General features: G+C 37.8%; 1 pseudogene; it reads right to left on the reverse strand.

Moving 5' to 3' along the window:
• Positions 1 to 305: 305 nt before the first annotated feature.
• Positions 306 to 14,137, reverse strand: part of LOC146304393 (uncharacterized) — a 25,033-nt pseudogene continuing 11,201 nt past the window's right edge.

The following is a 14,137-nucleotide window of genomic DNA, read 5'->3' on the forward strand; positions in this document are numbered from 1 at the left end:
GTAACAAAGACGCTGTCCGCTTTATGACAACGCTCAGAGGCACCCCGGCCTATTGGCAAAAAACCACAAAAGACCTCTTTGCTATGATTAAACAACTGGGAACTCCTACGTTCTTTTGCACATTTTCTGCAGCTGAAATGCGCTGGAAAGAGGTTATTACGGCAATTAAGGCTCAACAAGGTGAACAGGTGAATTTGGACGAACTCGACTGGTCCGCCAAGTGCGACATTTTACGCAGCAATCCTGTGACAACGATGCGCATGTTTGACAAACGCATTGAGGTGCTAATAAGAGATTTGCTCCTGTCACCTGCACAACCGATTGGCAAAGTCGTTGACTATTTTTACCGCTTGCAATTTCAGCACAGAGGCTCTCCTCATGTTCACATGTTGGTCTGGGTGGCAGAAAGCCCCGTATTTGAAGAAGACTCTGATAAGACGGTGTGCGATTTTGTTTCCAAATACATCACGGCCGAGCTGCCTGATCCAATCGCGGAACCCGAACTGCACAGAAAAGTAACGGAAGTTCAGATGCACAGCAGAAACCATTCCAAGACGTGTATTAAATATACCGGCGCTAGCTGTCGTTTCGGCTTTCCCAAACAACCTGTACCGAGGACGGTGATAATAAGACCTTTAGACTGTGAGGATGACAAAAACTGCGTTTGAAAGTAATTGTGAGGAAAGTAATAACAGGTAACAGAACAATAACAGTAACAAACCAGCGACATATATTTTACTCCAAAGAAAAGCTTAAGCCTACCGCGAACACACGCCTACAAGGGCACTAACCACTACCCTACTCCATCACACTGGTAGAACGGGACTTTTGTCATATACATACACGAATATGACTGTGACGTCATCCAGGAGACACTGAGGATATGAAGCGCGGCACTCAAATATTGATTTTAGCAATCAAATGTCAATATTATGAATACAGCTGCAATAATTAGTCGAACAATGTATTTGTTTATCAATAGAAAATTTGTTGCCGATTAGTTTTGTAGTCCATTAGTTTTCTCAAACATTTTCTGCTTTCAGCTTATTAAATGTAACGATGTGAGGATTCTTTGTTATTTTATGACTACAAATGATAAGTCTTTGCCCTCTGGAGAAAATAAGCAATGTGTTCTGAGAAACTGTGAGGAGCCCTTTTCACTTTTTGTGACATTTTATAGACTAAACAGTTCATTGTTAAAATAATCTGGAGATTAGTCGATGATGAAAATAATCATTATTTGCACCCCTAGTTGTGAAAGAAGCATCAAACTTTTCCGTACAGCGTTTCCGTCACAGTCACTTTTAATCAGTTGTGACATGATATTTCATTTTCATACTTCATACCCACCTTTCACCTGGAACTTGACCAGGGTGTGCAGTTTATTCATATCCTTGCCTTCATATATTGTACTAATAAGTGTGTCATTATTTCAAAGTTTGACCTTCAGGATTGTGAAGATCACTATCAAATCTTCACATAATCCTGACAATCATTATTTCAGCAGTCTCACTGTCACAGGTGAAGTGTCCCTGTCAGGATGACCTCTTATCTTTTCCTCATCTTTCATCTCCAAATTATCTCCTTTGTCTCTGTCTTATCTCTCAATGAGACACACACAAACATATTGTGGGAGGGGGAATGTTGTATTACAACTCAAAAATTTAAACATATTAACAAACAATTAACATTTAGAACAGAAAACACATAAATTTACAAAACAAGAACAATGTGAACTAAGTCAAAACCAAAACTCAGTCAGACGAGGCTGAGAGTACAGGAGGTCTTTTTAGTTTGCAGTCTACTCTTCTGCCCGAGTAACATAAGGTAAGTTTTTTGCCCACTACTGATAATATGGGGTCTTCAAGAGTCCAGATAGTTTTGGCAATAAGGTGGGGGTATCAGTAGTATCCAGCAGTTCTATGTTGTCGTCGTCCATTCTGATTCCCATCACCTCAACATCAGTGAGGCCAGAGAATGGCTATAGAGAATGAAGACATGATTTAGTTATTACTGCATGTATTACTTATCTTAATTATGTCAAGTAAAATATCAGTGCTGAAGGGGGAATCAGCAGAATAAATGATGTCAATGATGTCATTTACTACTAAACATTAACATAAGCATAACACAAACACAAACACATAAACTAAAAATTACTAAACAGACTTCTCTGTGTTCTCTGTGTTTGATCCATTGTTTGAATTGTGTTTTATTTTGAAAGGCAGTGTTTTGAAAGGGCAGTGCATTTAGTTGGTGTTAGATTTATGTGTCCTATGCAGAGAAGTGTGATCAGTGATATGAAAAACACTGTGTGTAGTGTTTTGCAAAAAGTGTGAGGCTAAGAATGTGCTTATAGTTCTGCTGATATGGGCTGGGGTTTTGGTCCTTGGGTCTCAGGAATCACTAATTGTATGTTATTTAATTAATTTTAGTATGTAAGTAATCAGAAAAAAAACTATAATAAAAAGTGTTTACTTCCTACCAAAATGTGATTGAGAGAAATTTATATTTAACTCCATTAAAGTGACTATTTCAATATGTATGATTTTAACCAAAACAATCAGTGCATTTAAAAAGTAAGAATTGAACTTCATATGGGAAAGGAGCATCGTTTTAATAATTCCCTACCTTCTTCAGCAACAAAGACCGTAGAGGGTACGGTAGCCCCTGTACAGGGGAAATTTCTTGGACAGGATCCAGCTACAAAGGACAGACAAAAGATATTAAAAATGGCATACAGTATAACACGTCATTAATAGTAAAACATTTCTTCAATAGTGTGTTATCCATAAATAATGTATTTTGAAAATAGAAAGGGTTTTTTAATGCCTTTTGTCTTGGCTGTGTGTGTGTGTGTCTGTGTATGTGTGCGTGTGTACTCCATGAGTGTTATTGAGATATAGATTGTCGAGATGTTTGTCTTCTCTCCAACATGATGGAACCAGATAACGCTAGTTTTGCGGTGCTCATCTAGCTCCATTATCTTGGACAGGAGACAGACATCTCCAAAACTCTACACCTCACATCAAAACTGTCCAGATGGATAAACGGCACTACAGGTAAGAGGAAGAATATGTACTTTTGATTATGGCATGAAATGTTCCTTTAAAGCCAAGGTGATTTTGGAAAAGATTATGTATAGACTATCAAAATGTTACTGTATATATGTTTTGGTCATAATGCAAGACTTTTAATTCTAATGTAGAATTTGAATGTGGTATGTAAATCTCCACAAACTTACACGTGTCACTGAGCCCTCCACTGTGACATAGTCCTCTGTTGGTGTGGCTATCTTGTTGATTGCCACATGTGATGATGGTGGCCTGATCAGCGCTTCAGCTGTCTGTGCCAAGTCATCAGGCACAGTCAGTGGTGCACACATGTACAGTTTTGTGTCTCTGGTGCACAGCAAGGTGTGATCATCAAATTGTGAGACTGTATAATTTTTGAATATATAAGTTTTGCCCAGTTCTGCTTCGTCAGCAAGGTCTTTGTTCAACACAAATTTGTATGCTCTGTTGCTGTCACAAGTCGCTGCTACAGTACTGACATGAATACTGTGGGCCTTGGCCTTGTTTGCAGTCACATTCCAATGCTGGACCCTCTTTGTTGTATTTACGGATATTATCTTCAATTTTTTGGCAGCCGTCTGCAGTGCACCTTCAGTTCTCGCTCTTTTGTGGGGTGGAGCCATTCTGAAACAACAGAACAAAAACACATGGACACACAAATGGATTTATAAAATAATACAGTATTAATTTAATCAAATAATAAACACACAATAACATGTTAAACAGTTAAGCAGTCAAAGGAACAGTGTGTAACTTTGAGTGACATCCAGCGCTCAAAATACAGTTTGCAAATGTCAACTTCCCCCAACACAGCTTCTCCCTTTCCAAGTGTAAGGTGGCTGTCATGTGACAGATGCTGTCTTTAACACTTGCATTATCTATTCTGTAATGTGATGAGATTTATTTATATAGATCATGTTAGAATTTGTTTTTCATTATTAGTGTCTATAGGTCATAGCTTTCACGTAATACAACAAACTATTTGCTCATCTTCGTGTTCACAGTTTAGCAGCAGCTTTGCGTGGTGATATACACTAACAGTAGTGAGGGAGTGGTGCCAGCTGGGTGATCAGAGCAGCAGCTTCATTGCAGGATGAACAAAAGTGATGTGAAGCTCACCAAAGGAGCCACAGAGAATTAATGAAGGTATGTATTTAGAAAATTTGTTATATTCCTACATGGTCTGAGTGATATAAATAATCCTAATCAAGCACAAAGTTATATTTACAACTCTGCAATCTACTATTGTCTGTAATTTAATGAGAAATCTCATAGCGTAACAGGTGTCATTATTGTATTATTATCATTTTTGCACAGCAAAAAGTGCAGTGATATTAGCATATTACTGACAAAATTTCAGATATCTCATTTCTGTATTTTTTTAATACTTTATTGATTTTGATTATGCAAAGCATGTTGATATTTGCTCTTTTTTCTGCTAAGACACAAATAAATACACAAATAATAAATAAATAAATACATAAATAAATACATAAGTAGCTCTAGTAGTTTATGTGTAGTGTGTGTAAGTAGTGTTACACACTACACCTTCAATAAACTCTTTATGAAGTCATGATATTGCACACTTCGTACACTAGAATGCGCAATGCGCCTTTCACATTGGTTTGTAGGACGGTGTTAAACGAAGTACTGCACTTCTTAATCACTTTGCGCTGCGGAGAGGACAGATGGTGAGATCATCTCGGCCTTGCTCACAAATAGAGGAGTCATCTGCGTGATGCATGCAGGGCCTGGTGCATGTAGCAGACTGAAGCTATGCAAGTTAAAACTATACAGGTAAGACGCTGAAGTAACTGTAGCCTGTCTATCACCCGTTAAAATTGGATTAAGGCTACTGTAGCAAAGTGTGGTTATCCTCAATGCACCCGCCAAGCTAATATTAACATTACATAAACAACGGCTCTTGGGGCTGGTAAAATGTTTAATGTAACCCTTGTAGCGTGATAACTCCTCTGGATGACTGGAGAGCCCTACTTCTGTGTCCGAAGTGCATACGCAGCTTGATGATCCAATTTTTCACAATTTTAGGATATTTTATGGAGCAAAAAACTACGTTTTAAGGTTATATAGCACTTAGTTACAAAAATGTTGTTTAAATCGAGTAACATTTAGAAATGTATTAACGTTACTTACATTCTCCAATGTGCCGTTTGTCACCGACTGAGCTGTCAATCAAAGTACTGAACTATCAGTCGAACTACAATTTGATTGGTAGCTCAGTGTACTGAGCTATCAATCAAACTTCAGTGGCAGGGTGTGGCGCTTATGTCTGTTGCTGGGCAAAACTACTGGGTGACAGATACCGTAGACCCTTTTACAGTTTGTAAAGAAGAAGAAAGCTGCGCAGGTATACAGGCCACAGAAGTATGGCGGACCACAAGCGCTTGTCAATGGGACACTGCCAGCAGTTTCAGTTCCTTCCCCAGTCCTCATGGAAGTAATATTTTACAAATCTTCATATTTTAAAGTAACGAAGTTCGTTAAATTAAGTCATTTGGTCATTCCAAAGTAATGTTATTGAGTTGACACAGATCCCACATTGCATTCGTGTTCAGAAGCTGCTGCTGAGCGCAGTTGACACCCCCTCATTCCCCCAGCCATGCGTACTTCTGTTTTCAACAAAGTGAGCTTAATAAAGTTAATGATTACTGAAAGTTCACAAGTAAAACCATAAGAAAGTTGTTACCAACCTTGTGTTAGGCTTCAGATGGATCCTTCGGGAGATTTTGTCATCCTTCTTTAGTGAGGGAAGTGCCCAGCAAATGCAGGTCGCAAGTGTTTTTTTTTTAATTTATATACTCAGTGATGTGACTGGGCTGCAGGATTAACAATTAATGCTCTCTCTCATGAGTTTCATGTGTCTATAATGGATAGTCCGTCGGTAAATAACACTCCCACCACTCATACTACAAGTCCCACAATGCACTACGACAGCTGCCGTGCAACTCCAATGACAATGTAAACAGGTTTGTCTGTTTAGGCAACTGACTCAGTGCAAAGAAACACAAGTATATGAGGAGGGAGATGAGCTGCAGCTCCACCTGAAACCAGGTAAAAATAAAAATAAGACTGACCCACAGCAGAGAGAGAGAGAGAGAGGGAGAGAGAGAGAGAGAGGGAGAGAGAGAATATGGACAGATGTGTCGACTTGATATAAAAAACTTTTTATGATCATGAATCATAATATTAATGTACACTTATGTGGTGTGCGATTTTTTTTACTCCAAGTCTGATTTGTGTACTTTTAAATACTTAATTGCTGCGTTATTGTAAGTCATGATGAAGAGTCCAGACTCTGTCTCTCCTCTTCATCTCCTCAGTGTGTCAGTGTGCAGTTTAACCTTTTCCTAAAATACTGCTGGTTCTGTGGTGTTACATTTTAAATCTGAAGCCTGCAGTGAACCATAGAAGCTACAGTTCATCTTTGTATTTTTAAGTTTTCAGTGTGTTTTGGCCTTAATGTTAAATTGAGCAGGTCAATATGTTCATCTGTACCTGATGGACTGATGGGTTTGTAATATTATTATATGAGCATATTTTTATGCCAACTGCAGTGCCATTGAGGGTTTGCATGATTGCATGTGATATCTTGTGTGCAGTGATATCTTGTGTGCAGACAAAAAGCAAGTATTTTCAAATGTAACCCCCACCTGGATATGTGAGTTGAAATATTCTGAGCTGAAATATTCTCGTTTTCCTTTGTCATTGATGAAGAAAAAAAAATATTTTAAATCTTATTTATTTGGAGGAAAAACTTGTTGCAATCTAGCTGTTCAAATCCATATTTCTGAATAAAACATAGTCAGTTTTAGACTGTTCAATAAATGTTAATCCTGTTTGCCGCAAAATTTAGACTGTTTTTTAAATTTTGATCCCTTCTGTGATTGAGTTTGACACCCCTGCCTTGAGATACAGATACTATACACCAGATACAGATACTATACACCAGATACAGATACTATGCAGCTCATTAAAGCTGTAATTATAAATAGATAAATCTGTTATTAATTAACAACTAAATGTATTATTGACTATTTAGATGTGTCTGTCTTTTGTTTTTTTGTTTTTTTTTAATAAAAATGTACAAATGCTCTGATTAATTGATGATGAAAACTCTTCTTAGTTGCAGCCCTACTTCTCAATATACACCCATGAGAGGTAGACAGGTTGGCTTACTTTGACATTAATTTAACCTGAAGCCTTAAAATTTACCTTAGGAGTACAAACAACAACCTTCTAGGGCAGTAAAACAAAAAACACCAACTGAATAGAAGTCTATAACCTTCATGTTAGTAGGACTTATGGCAAAGCTGTAATTTACTTTATTCTTGCACTTATGCAAGTGCCTCGTATTGTAACAAATAAATTATAATTCACAATGACCAGGTCATTATTGTGAAGCAAATCCTGACAGGGAAGGTCATGCAGCATTACAACACAAAGTGTGGAGGTCTCGCATCACTCTGAAGGGGTTTATTTCACAATAACAAACTGCTCACTCTACTTATTCTGAAACATAGGAACAGTCATATATACAGAAAGAACACACCTTAGAATGCTGTAATTGATCAGTCAGAATCAAGTCTTTAACAAAGCTGTTTAATTAGCAATAAGTTAAACTCATCATCAGGTGTGTTACATAAAATTTGTAAACATTGGTCTAAGAAGGGATCATGACTGACAATAATTTAGTCCTATGGCCAAGATTAAGTATCCTCTAGGCTTCAGTGTCCGCTCATTCTTATCAAACCTGCAAAGTCTCTTGGACTCACTTGAAATCATAGCTCAACATCACATCTTAAGCTGTGGAGATTTCTATTGAGATTTGTTGTCCTTAGTGCTCATTTTCATCTCTCGTACACAGCGCAGCCTCCGCTCAGATGTGCTGCAAACTTACTACAGTTATCACAATCTTGTCTACTGCGTCCTAACCTTGTAAATATAACTCACAAGTCTAATCCTCATAAAATTTGTAAAACTGAACATTACTAAATCATTGCATTTATGACCAAACGTTGAACATTTGTATTCATTTGTAGTGACACAATCCTTGTATAATCATGTTACTTAAACTCTTTTTTAATACTAACAAATACTAATACTTATATAATAATAATCATGATGATAGAAGTAGGGAGTGGGGGAGTCGTCCTTTGAAGTCAGGCTATAAAATCTCCACTGACTAAACCAGCCTTTCATTGGCTGGGAAGGAGGGAGGAACAGAGAGACGACCTCCCAAAACAGAAAACAAAATCAATCTAAAGTTTCATTGAAATAAATAAATAAATACATAAGTAAAAATAAAACACAAAAACAATAGAATTATGCACATTTTATGCCAAGCACTAAGGACCACCCCAGGACATGGATTATTTATATGGCTTTATTTATACACTCAACATACTCAACATAGAGGAGAGTACTACAATATTAAGCTGAGTGCTTAATTTTGACAATAAACACCACATATTATATTAATTACTAATTTTCTGTGTAATTGTAATATTTAACACTGGATATATTAGTCTTCTGTTGTGCAATAAAGTTTTAATCTGTCAACAAGCAGATATTTTGTCTGATAATAATACAGCTTATATATATGACTTATATATGACTTGATGTTACATGTATCGGAAGGGGGATCTCTTTATTTCTTCAGCTGTGAACATGGTCTGCAGACTACGGGTAACCTACAGGTGGTCTCTTCCTCTATTCTCTCTTAAGTCTGTTGAAAACGGACCGATTTGACTGTAGATTTTCGTCTCCACTTCCTGCTGCGGGCAGCTATTCGGTGCGGCGTCAGCCTTTCAACAAACGTTCAAATCTTTCAGACTTCATTTTATTCAAGGCAGCATTGCAGTTTGGCGTCAGCATTGCGGTTTGGCGTCAGCATTGCGGTTTGGCGTCAGCATTGCGGTTTGGCGTCAGCTTGCAGCATTCACACCCGCAATTTCTCCAGAAATTGCCTTTTCTAGTACTACCAAAAAAGTTTATTATTATTATTTTTCCCCCGCGTTTTCGTCATTGTTTAACTTCAGCATACTTCAACCGATTCAAACCATTCAAAGTTTTCCTTATTCAGCTTCATTAGGACATTATTGCGTGGAAGGCTTTCATTCATAGCATTCATATTTTCCGAAAAATTCCACATTAAAATTCCGATCCCTATTAAATCCCAATCCCCCTTTGTAACGCTTCTTGTTCCACAAACTTCAACCGATTCAAACCATTCAAAGTCAAAGCATTCAACTGAATTAGGACAATGGCGCTATGACTTTTCTAAGCCGTAACATTCATACTTTCCAAGATATTCCAGGTTTTTTCCGAACAGCTTTCCCATTGAAAATGAATTACGGAATTTTCAAAAATCTCAAAATTTCACCTTTTTTCAAAAGTTAACTAGTGATTCATACTTTGAGCTAGAAACTCCTTTCAGACTGGAAAATATTCAACATTTTCCTTACTTTCTATGTTTGTTTCAACTTTTTAATCCCATTCAAACTTTAAAAATTATTCACCATTTTCTGAAACTTGGTTATAATGGAAGTCAATGAGAAAATCCTACAAACTCACTTGACTTCACCCTGTCACCATGGATTCATACATTCACATAGAAGCTCCATTCCAACTCTCAAACGCTTACAATGACGTGGACTTTCAGTCACTAATTCAGATTTTCAATATCTCTTTTAGTTTTTCCACAGCAGCAGTTTAAAAAACATGAAATTTTCATCTCTTCTCAGACTTTATAATGGGTGTGTATTGCGTGCGGTCGTTAGAGCTAGAGTGGGTGATGTCATCGCTAGAGTGGAGAGCGGCTACAAAATCATCCAGAAATTTTCTCTTTAACTTGCCGCTACGGCCACACCGTTCACTCTACATACACAAATTTTACAGCATTTTGTAGGAAAAGCCGTGCCGGTCACAGAGGTGTGACCGCCAAAGCCAACGGACAAATGGTTTGGGCTGAGCAGGGTCTGAAAGGGCAACAAGTGCAACTGGCCGCCCCATTCGCTCCCATGTTAAGCGAGAGCCAACATTTCTGGAAGAAAGCAGATGATCCCTGTTTTTTTCATCGCTCTGCTGGCCTCATTTTTCACACCACAGAAATAAAATTTGCACCTTGGCGTACAGCATCTCGTCCTCTCGCTCACTGTATGCAGTTTTTAGCTCTAGCAATTATGGTTGTTTGTTAAACGGCTGGACTTTGAGTGGTACGTTTTCTCAATTTTTGCCTTTGTAGTATTTAACATTGAATGTGCTGTTGCTTGCAGGCAATTGGCTGATTCAACCAACAGCAGTTAGGCTGAAATTGACCAATCGCCTGCGTGTTACACAACATTCAAATTTGAATACTGTGAGGACCTGAGTGAAAACCTCATGCAGAGACAATTGCACCTGAAACAGTTCCAGGTTTGAAATGACTAACAGTTTAAGACTGTTCGTCTATCTCTGTCTGCCTAGAATTGAATGTGCTGTTGCTCACAGGCGATTGGCTGATTTAACCAACAGCAGTTAGGTCCTCTCAGTATTCAAATTTGAATGTTCTGTAACACACAGGCGATTGGTCAATTTCACCAGCCTGAGTTCTTAGCAGTTAAAACCTCATTTACACCAATTACAATTACACCTAAAGCAGGTCAAGGTGTTTGAAATTATCAGTTTAAAAAGTCTGTCTGTCTGTCTCTCTCTGTTGCTCTGCATGTCTGTCTGTGTCTCTCTCGCCTCATCTAGTTCCATTATAATGACGAACACATGCTGAGTGTCATCTAGTTACATAAATAGCACTACAGGTAAGAGGAAGAATGTGCACTGTCCCTTTAAAGCCAAGGTAAGATGGAGACAGATTGTGTGTAGACTATCAATGTATTACTGTACGTAGGCCTCTAGACGGTTTCGGTGTGAGCTGCAGAATTTTTGGAGATTGTCGGCCGTGGAGATGTCTGTTTTTTCTCTAATATAATGGAGTTAGATGACACTCAGCATGTGGTGCTCATCTAACGCCATTATATTAGAGAAAAAACAGACATTTCTATGTCTGACAATCTCCAAAACTGCACCTCGCACCAAAAATGTCTGGATGGATAAACAGCACTACAGGTAAGAGGAAGAATGTGTAGTTTTTATATAGACCAAACTACTACATGTTTATTTACAAGACTGACAAAAATCTCTGGAACTGACGTTAGTACATATGTTTATTCAAATGATTAAAATAACAAAGAAAACATATTTAATATAAATTAATTCAAAGACTTTCAATTAAATTCATCATTATGTGTGGTTGTGTGTGTGTGTGTGTGTGTGTGTGTGTGTGTACGTGTGTGTGTTTTGGTTAATAAATACTGATTAAAATGATTAGAAAACAAAATATGAAAAGCTTCATTTCATAAATAAACTGATTTAAATGTTAAAAATTCAAATTCATTTAAAGTTCAAATTCTACAAACACAATAAAGAAACTGATTAAAATTAGTAAATATATACAAATCACTGTGTGTGTGTGTGTGTGTGTGTGTGTGTGCGTGTGCGTGTATGTTTTGGTCAATAAATATACTGATTAAGAAAATATTTAAAGTGTAATTTCATAAAGAAACTGATTAAAATGTTCATAACAGGAAATATAAAAAAATTCAAATTCATTTAAAGTTCAAATTCTACAAACACAATAGAGGAACTGATTAAAATGATTAAATATAAACAAATCACTGTGTGTGTGTGTGTTGGGGGGGGCTGGGTAGTAGTACAGGAAGTCCTGTACTACTCCGTCTTTGTAGCATAGTGTAATTTTCTTGGATAACACAGAGACCACTGGCTTGTCGTATGTACTGTCCCACAGTGATGACTGGATGAGCCGTGGGATGTCCTCACTGTCGAGAAGCTCCACCTTGTCGTCCTCCACTCTGACACCCATCACTTCTATGTCCAGCAGGCCGGAGAATAGCTATAGAGAATAAAGACATAACTTAATCATTACTGCATGAATTACTGATCTTAAATGATGCCAAATAAAATATCAATGATGTAGGGGGAATCAGTACAATACATGATGTCATGATGTTACTTGCCTGGATCTCTGTACACATCGTGCTGTGCAAGGCCAGCCTATGGGGGGGGGGGTGTTCTTCACCCGCATGTGACTTATGGTTATTGGCATTCCCACATCCAGTGGGGTGAGGTTTGCCTCAAGCCACAACACCAATTTTACTTCTGCTTCTCCCTGCAATAATAAAAAAAGACTTTATTTATTACCAAAATATGATTGAGACAGATACATATATATATTTCACTCTATTAATGTGACTATTTAAGTATGTATGATTCTTACAGAAACAGCAGCAAGTTTTAAAAGTAAGACTTGAGTTTCATATGTGAAAGGAAAATCATTTTAAAAATTCCCTACCTGTTTGAGAATGCAGGAGCGCATGGGGTATGGTAGCCCCTGTGGGGGAACTATTTCCTGGATGGGTTCCAGCTAAAGACATTTAAAAAAGACAAAGAAATTAAAATAGCATCCAGTTTAACATATGAATAATAAAATGTTCTTTAATAGAGTGTTATCACACAATTAATGTATTTTAAAATAGACATTTTTAATATCTTGTGTCGTGTGTGTGTGTGTGTGTGTGTGTGTGTGTGTGTGTGTGTGTGTGCGTGCTATCGAGATTGAGATATCTGCTGTTGAGATGTCTACCTTCTCTCCAGCATAATGGAACTAGATGACACTCAGCATGTGGTGCTCATCTAACTCCATTATATTAGAGACAAGGCAGACATTTCTACAGCCGACAATCTCCAAAACTGTGCAACTCAGACCAAAACGGTCTAGATTGATAACCCACACTACAGGTAAGAGGAAGAATGTGCACTGTCCCTTTAAAGCCAAGGTAAGATGGAGACAGATTGTGTGTAGACTATCAATGTATTACTGTACGTAGGCCTCTAGACGTTTTGGTGTGAGCTGCAGATTTTTTGGAGATTGTCGGCCGTGGAGATGTCTGTTTTTATGTTGGAGAGAAGGCAGACATCTCCACGGCCGACAATCTCTAAAACTCCGCACCTCGCACCAAAACTGTCTAGATGGATAAACAGCACTACAGGCAGGAGGAAGAATGTGCACTGTCCCTTTCAAAGCCAAGGTAAGATGGAGACAGATTGTGTGTAGACTATCAATGTATGTATATATGTTTTAGTCAGAATGTACACATTTTAATTCTAATGTATAATTTGAGTGTGGTACTATGTAAGTCTCCAGAAACTTGCAGCTATAATGGAGCCCTCAACCGTGACCAGTTGATCAGACGGTCTATGAATCGTTGCTATGTCCACTTTAAGGGATGGTGGAGGCTTTTGGCCTCGGCCTCCATGTCCTCGGAGATTGCAAGTGGTGCACACATGTAGATTCTTGTATCTTTTGTGCAGAGCATTGAGGTCCCGGTGCCAAATTTTCCAAAATGGTAGTTTTTAAAAATACAGGTGTGTCCCTCTTTAACCTGTGTAGCCAGATCTTTGAACATTGTGAATTTGTAACATTTTTCGCCGTCGCATACTGCTGCAATGGTGTTTGTATGTATATTAGTGGGTTTCGCCTCATTTGGCAACATGTTCCACTGTTGCACTTTGCATATTGGTCTCAGTGACACAACTTTCATTTTAATAGAGGAACTGATGCCATCCGCCAGCTTCATCTTCTTGTTTGCTTGAGCCATTCTGAAAGAACAGAAAAGAATCAGACACACAAACATATACAAATGGTTTTATAAAGCAATGCGACATTAATTTAGTAAAATAATAAACACACATATATATACTCTCAAACTATGTAGCTAAACTATGTAGCTAAAATAGCTACAAGCAAGTGTTGATTAAAAATTGTCTGTGAGCTGATTTTTCTGTAGTCACTTAAGGGTTTATTATGGTGTTTATTACACAGAGTGACCAACACATCTGCTACCATATTAATGGCAGTGCCATAAACCGGCCATTGCATTAGTCTGTAGTTCACGTGGTTATATAGTACGTAATTAATAATAAAAATGTTG

The sequence above is a fragment of the Lutjanus erythropterus genome, unplaced genomic scaffold, assembly GCF_056507025.1.
Source record: "Lutjanus erythropterus isolate fLutEry1 unplaced genomic scaffold, fLutEry1.hap2 Scaffold_155, whole genome shotgun sequence".
In the NCBI taxonomy this organism is placed as follows: Eukaryota; Metazoa; Chordata; class Actinopteri; order Lutjaniformes; family Lutjanidae; genus Lutjanus; species Lutjanus erythropterus.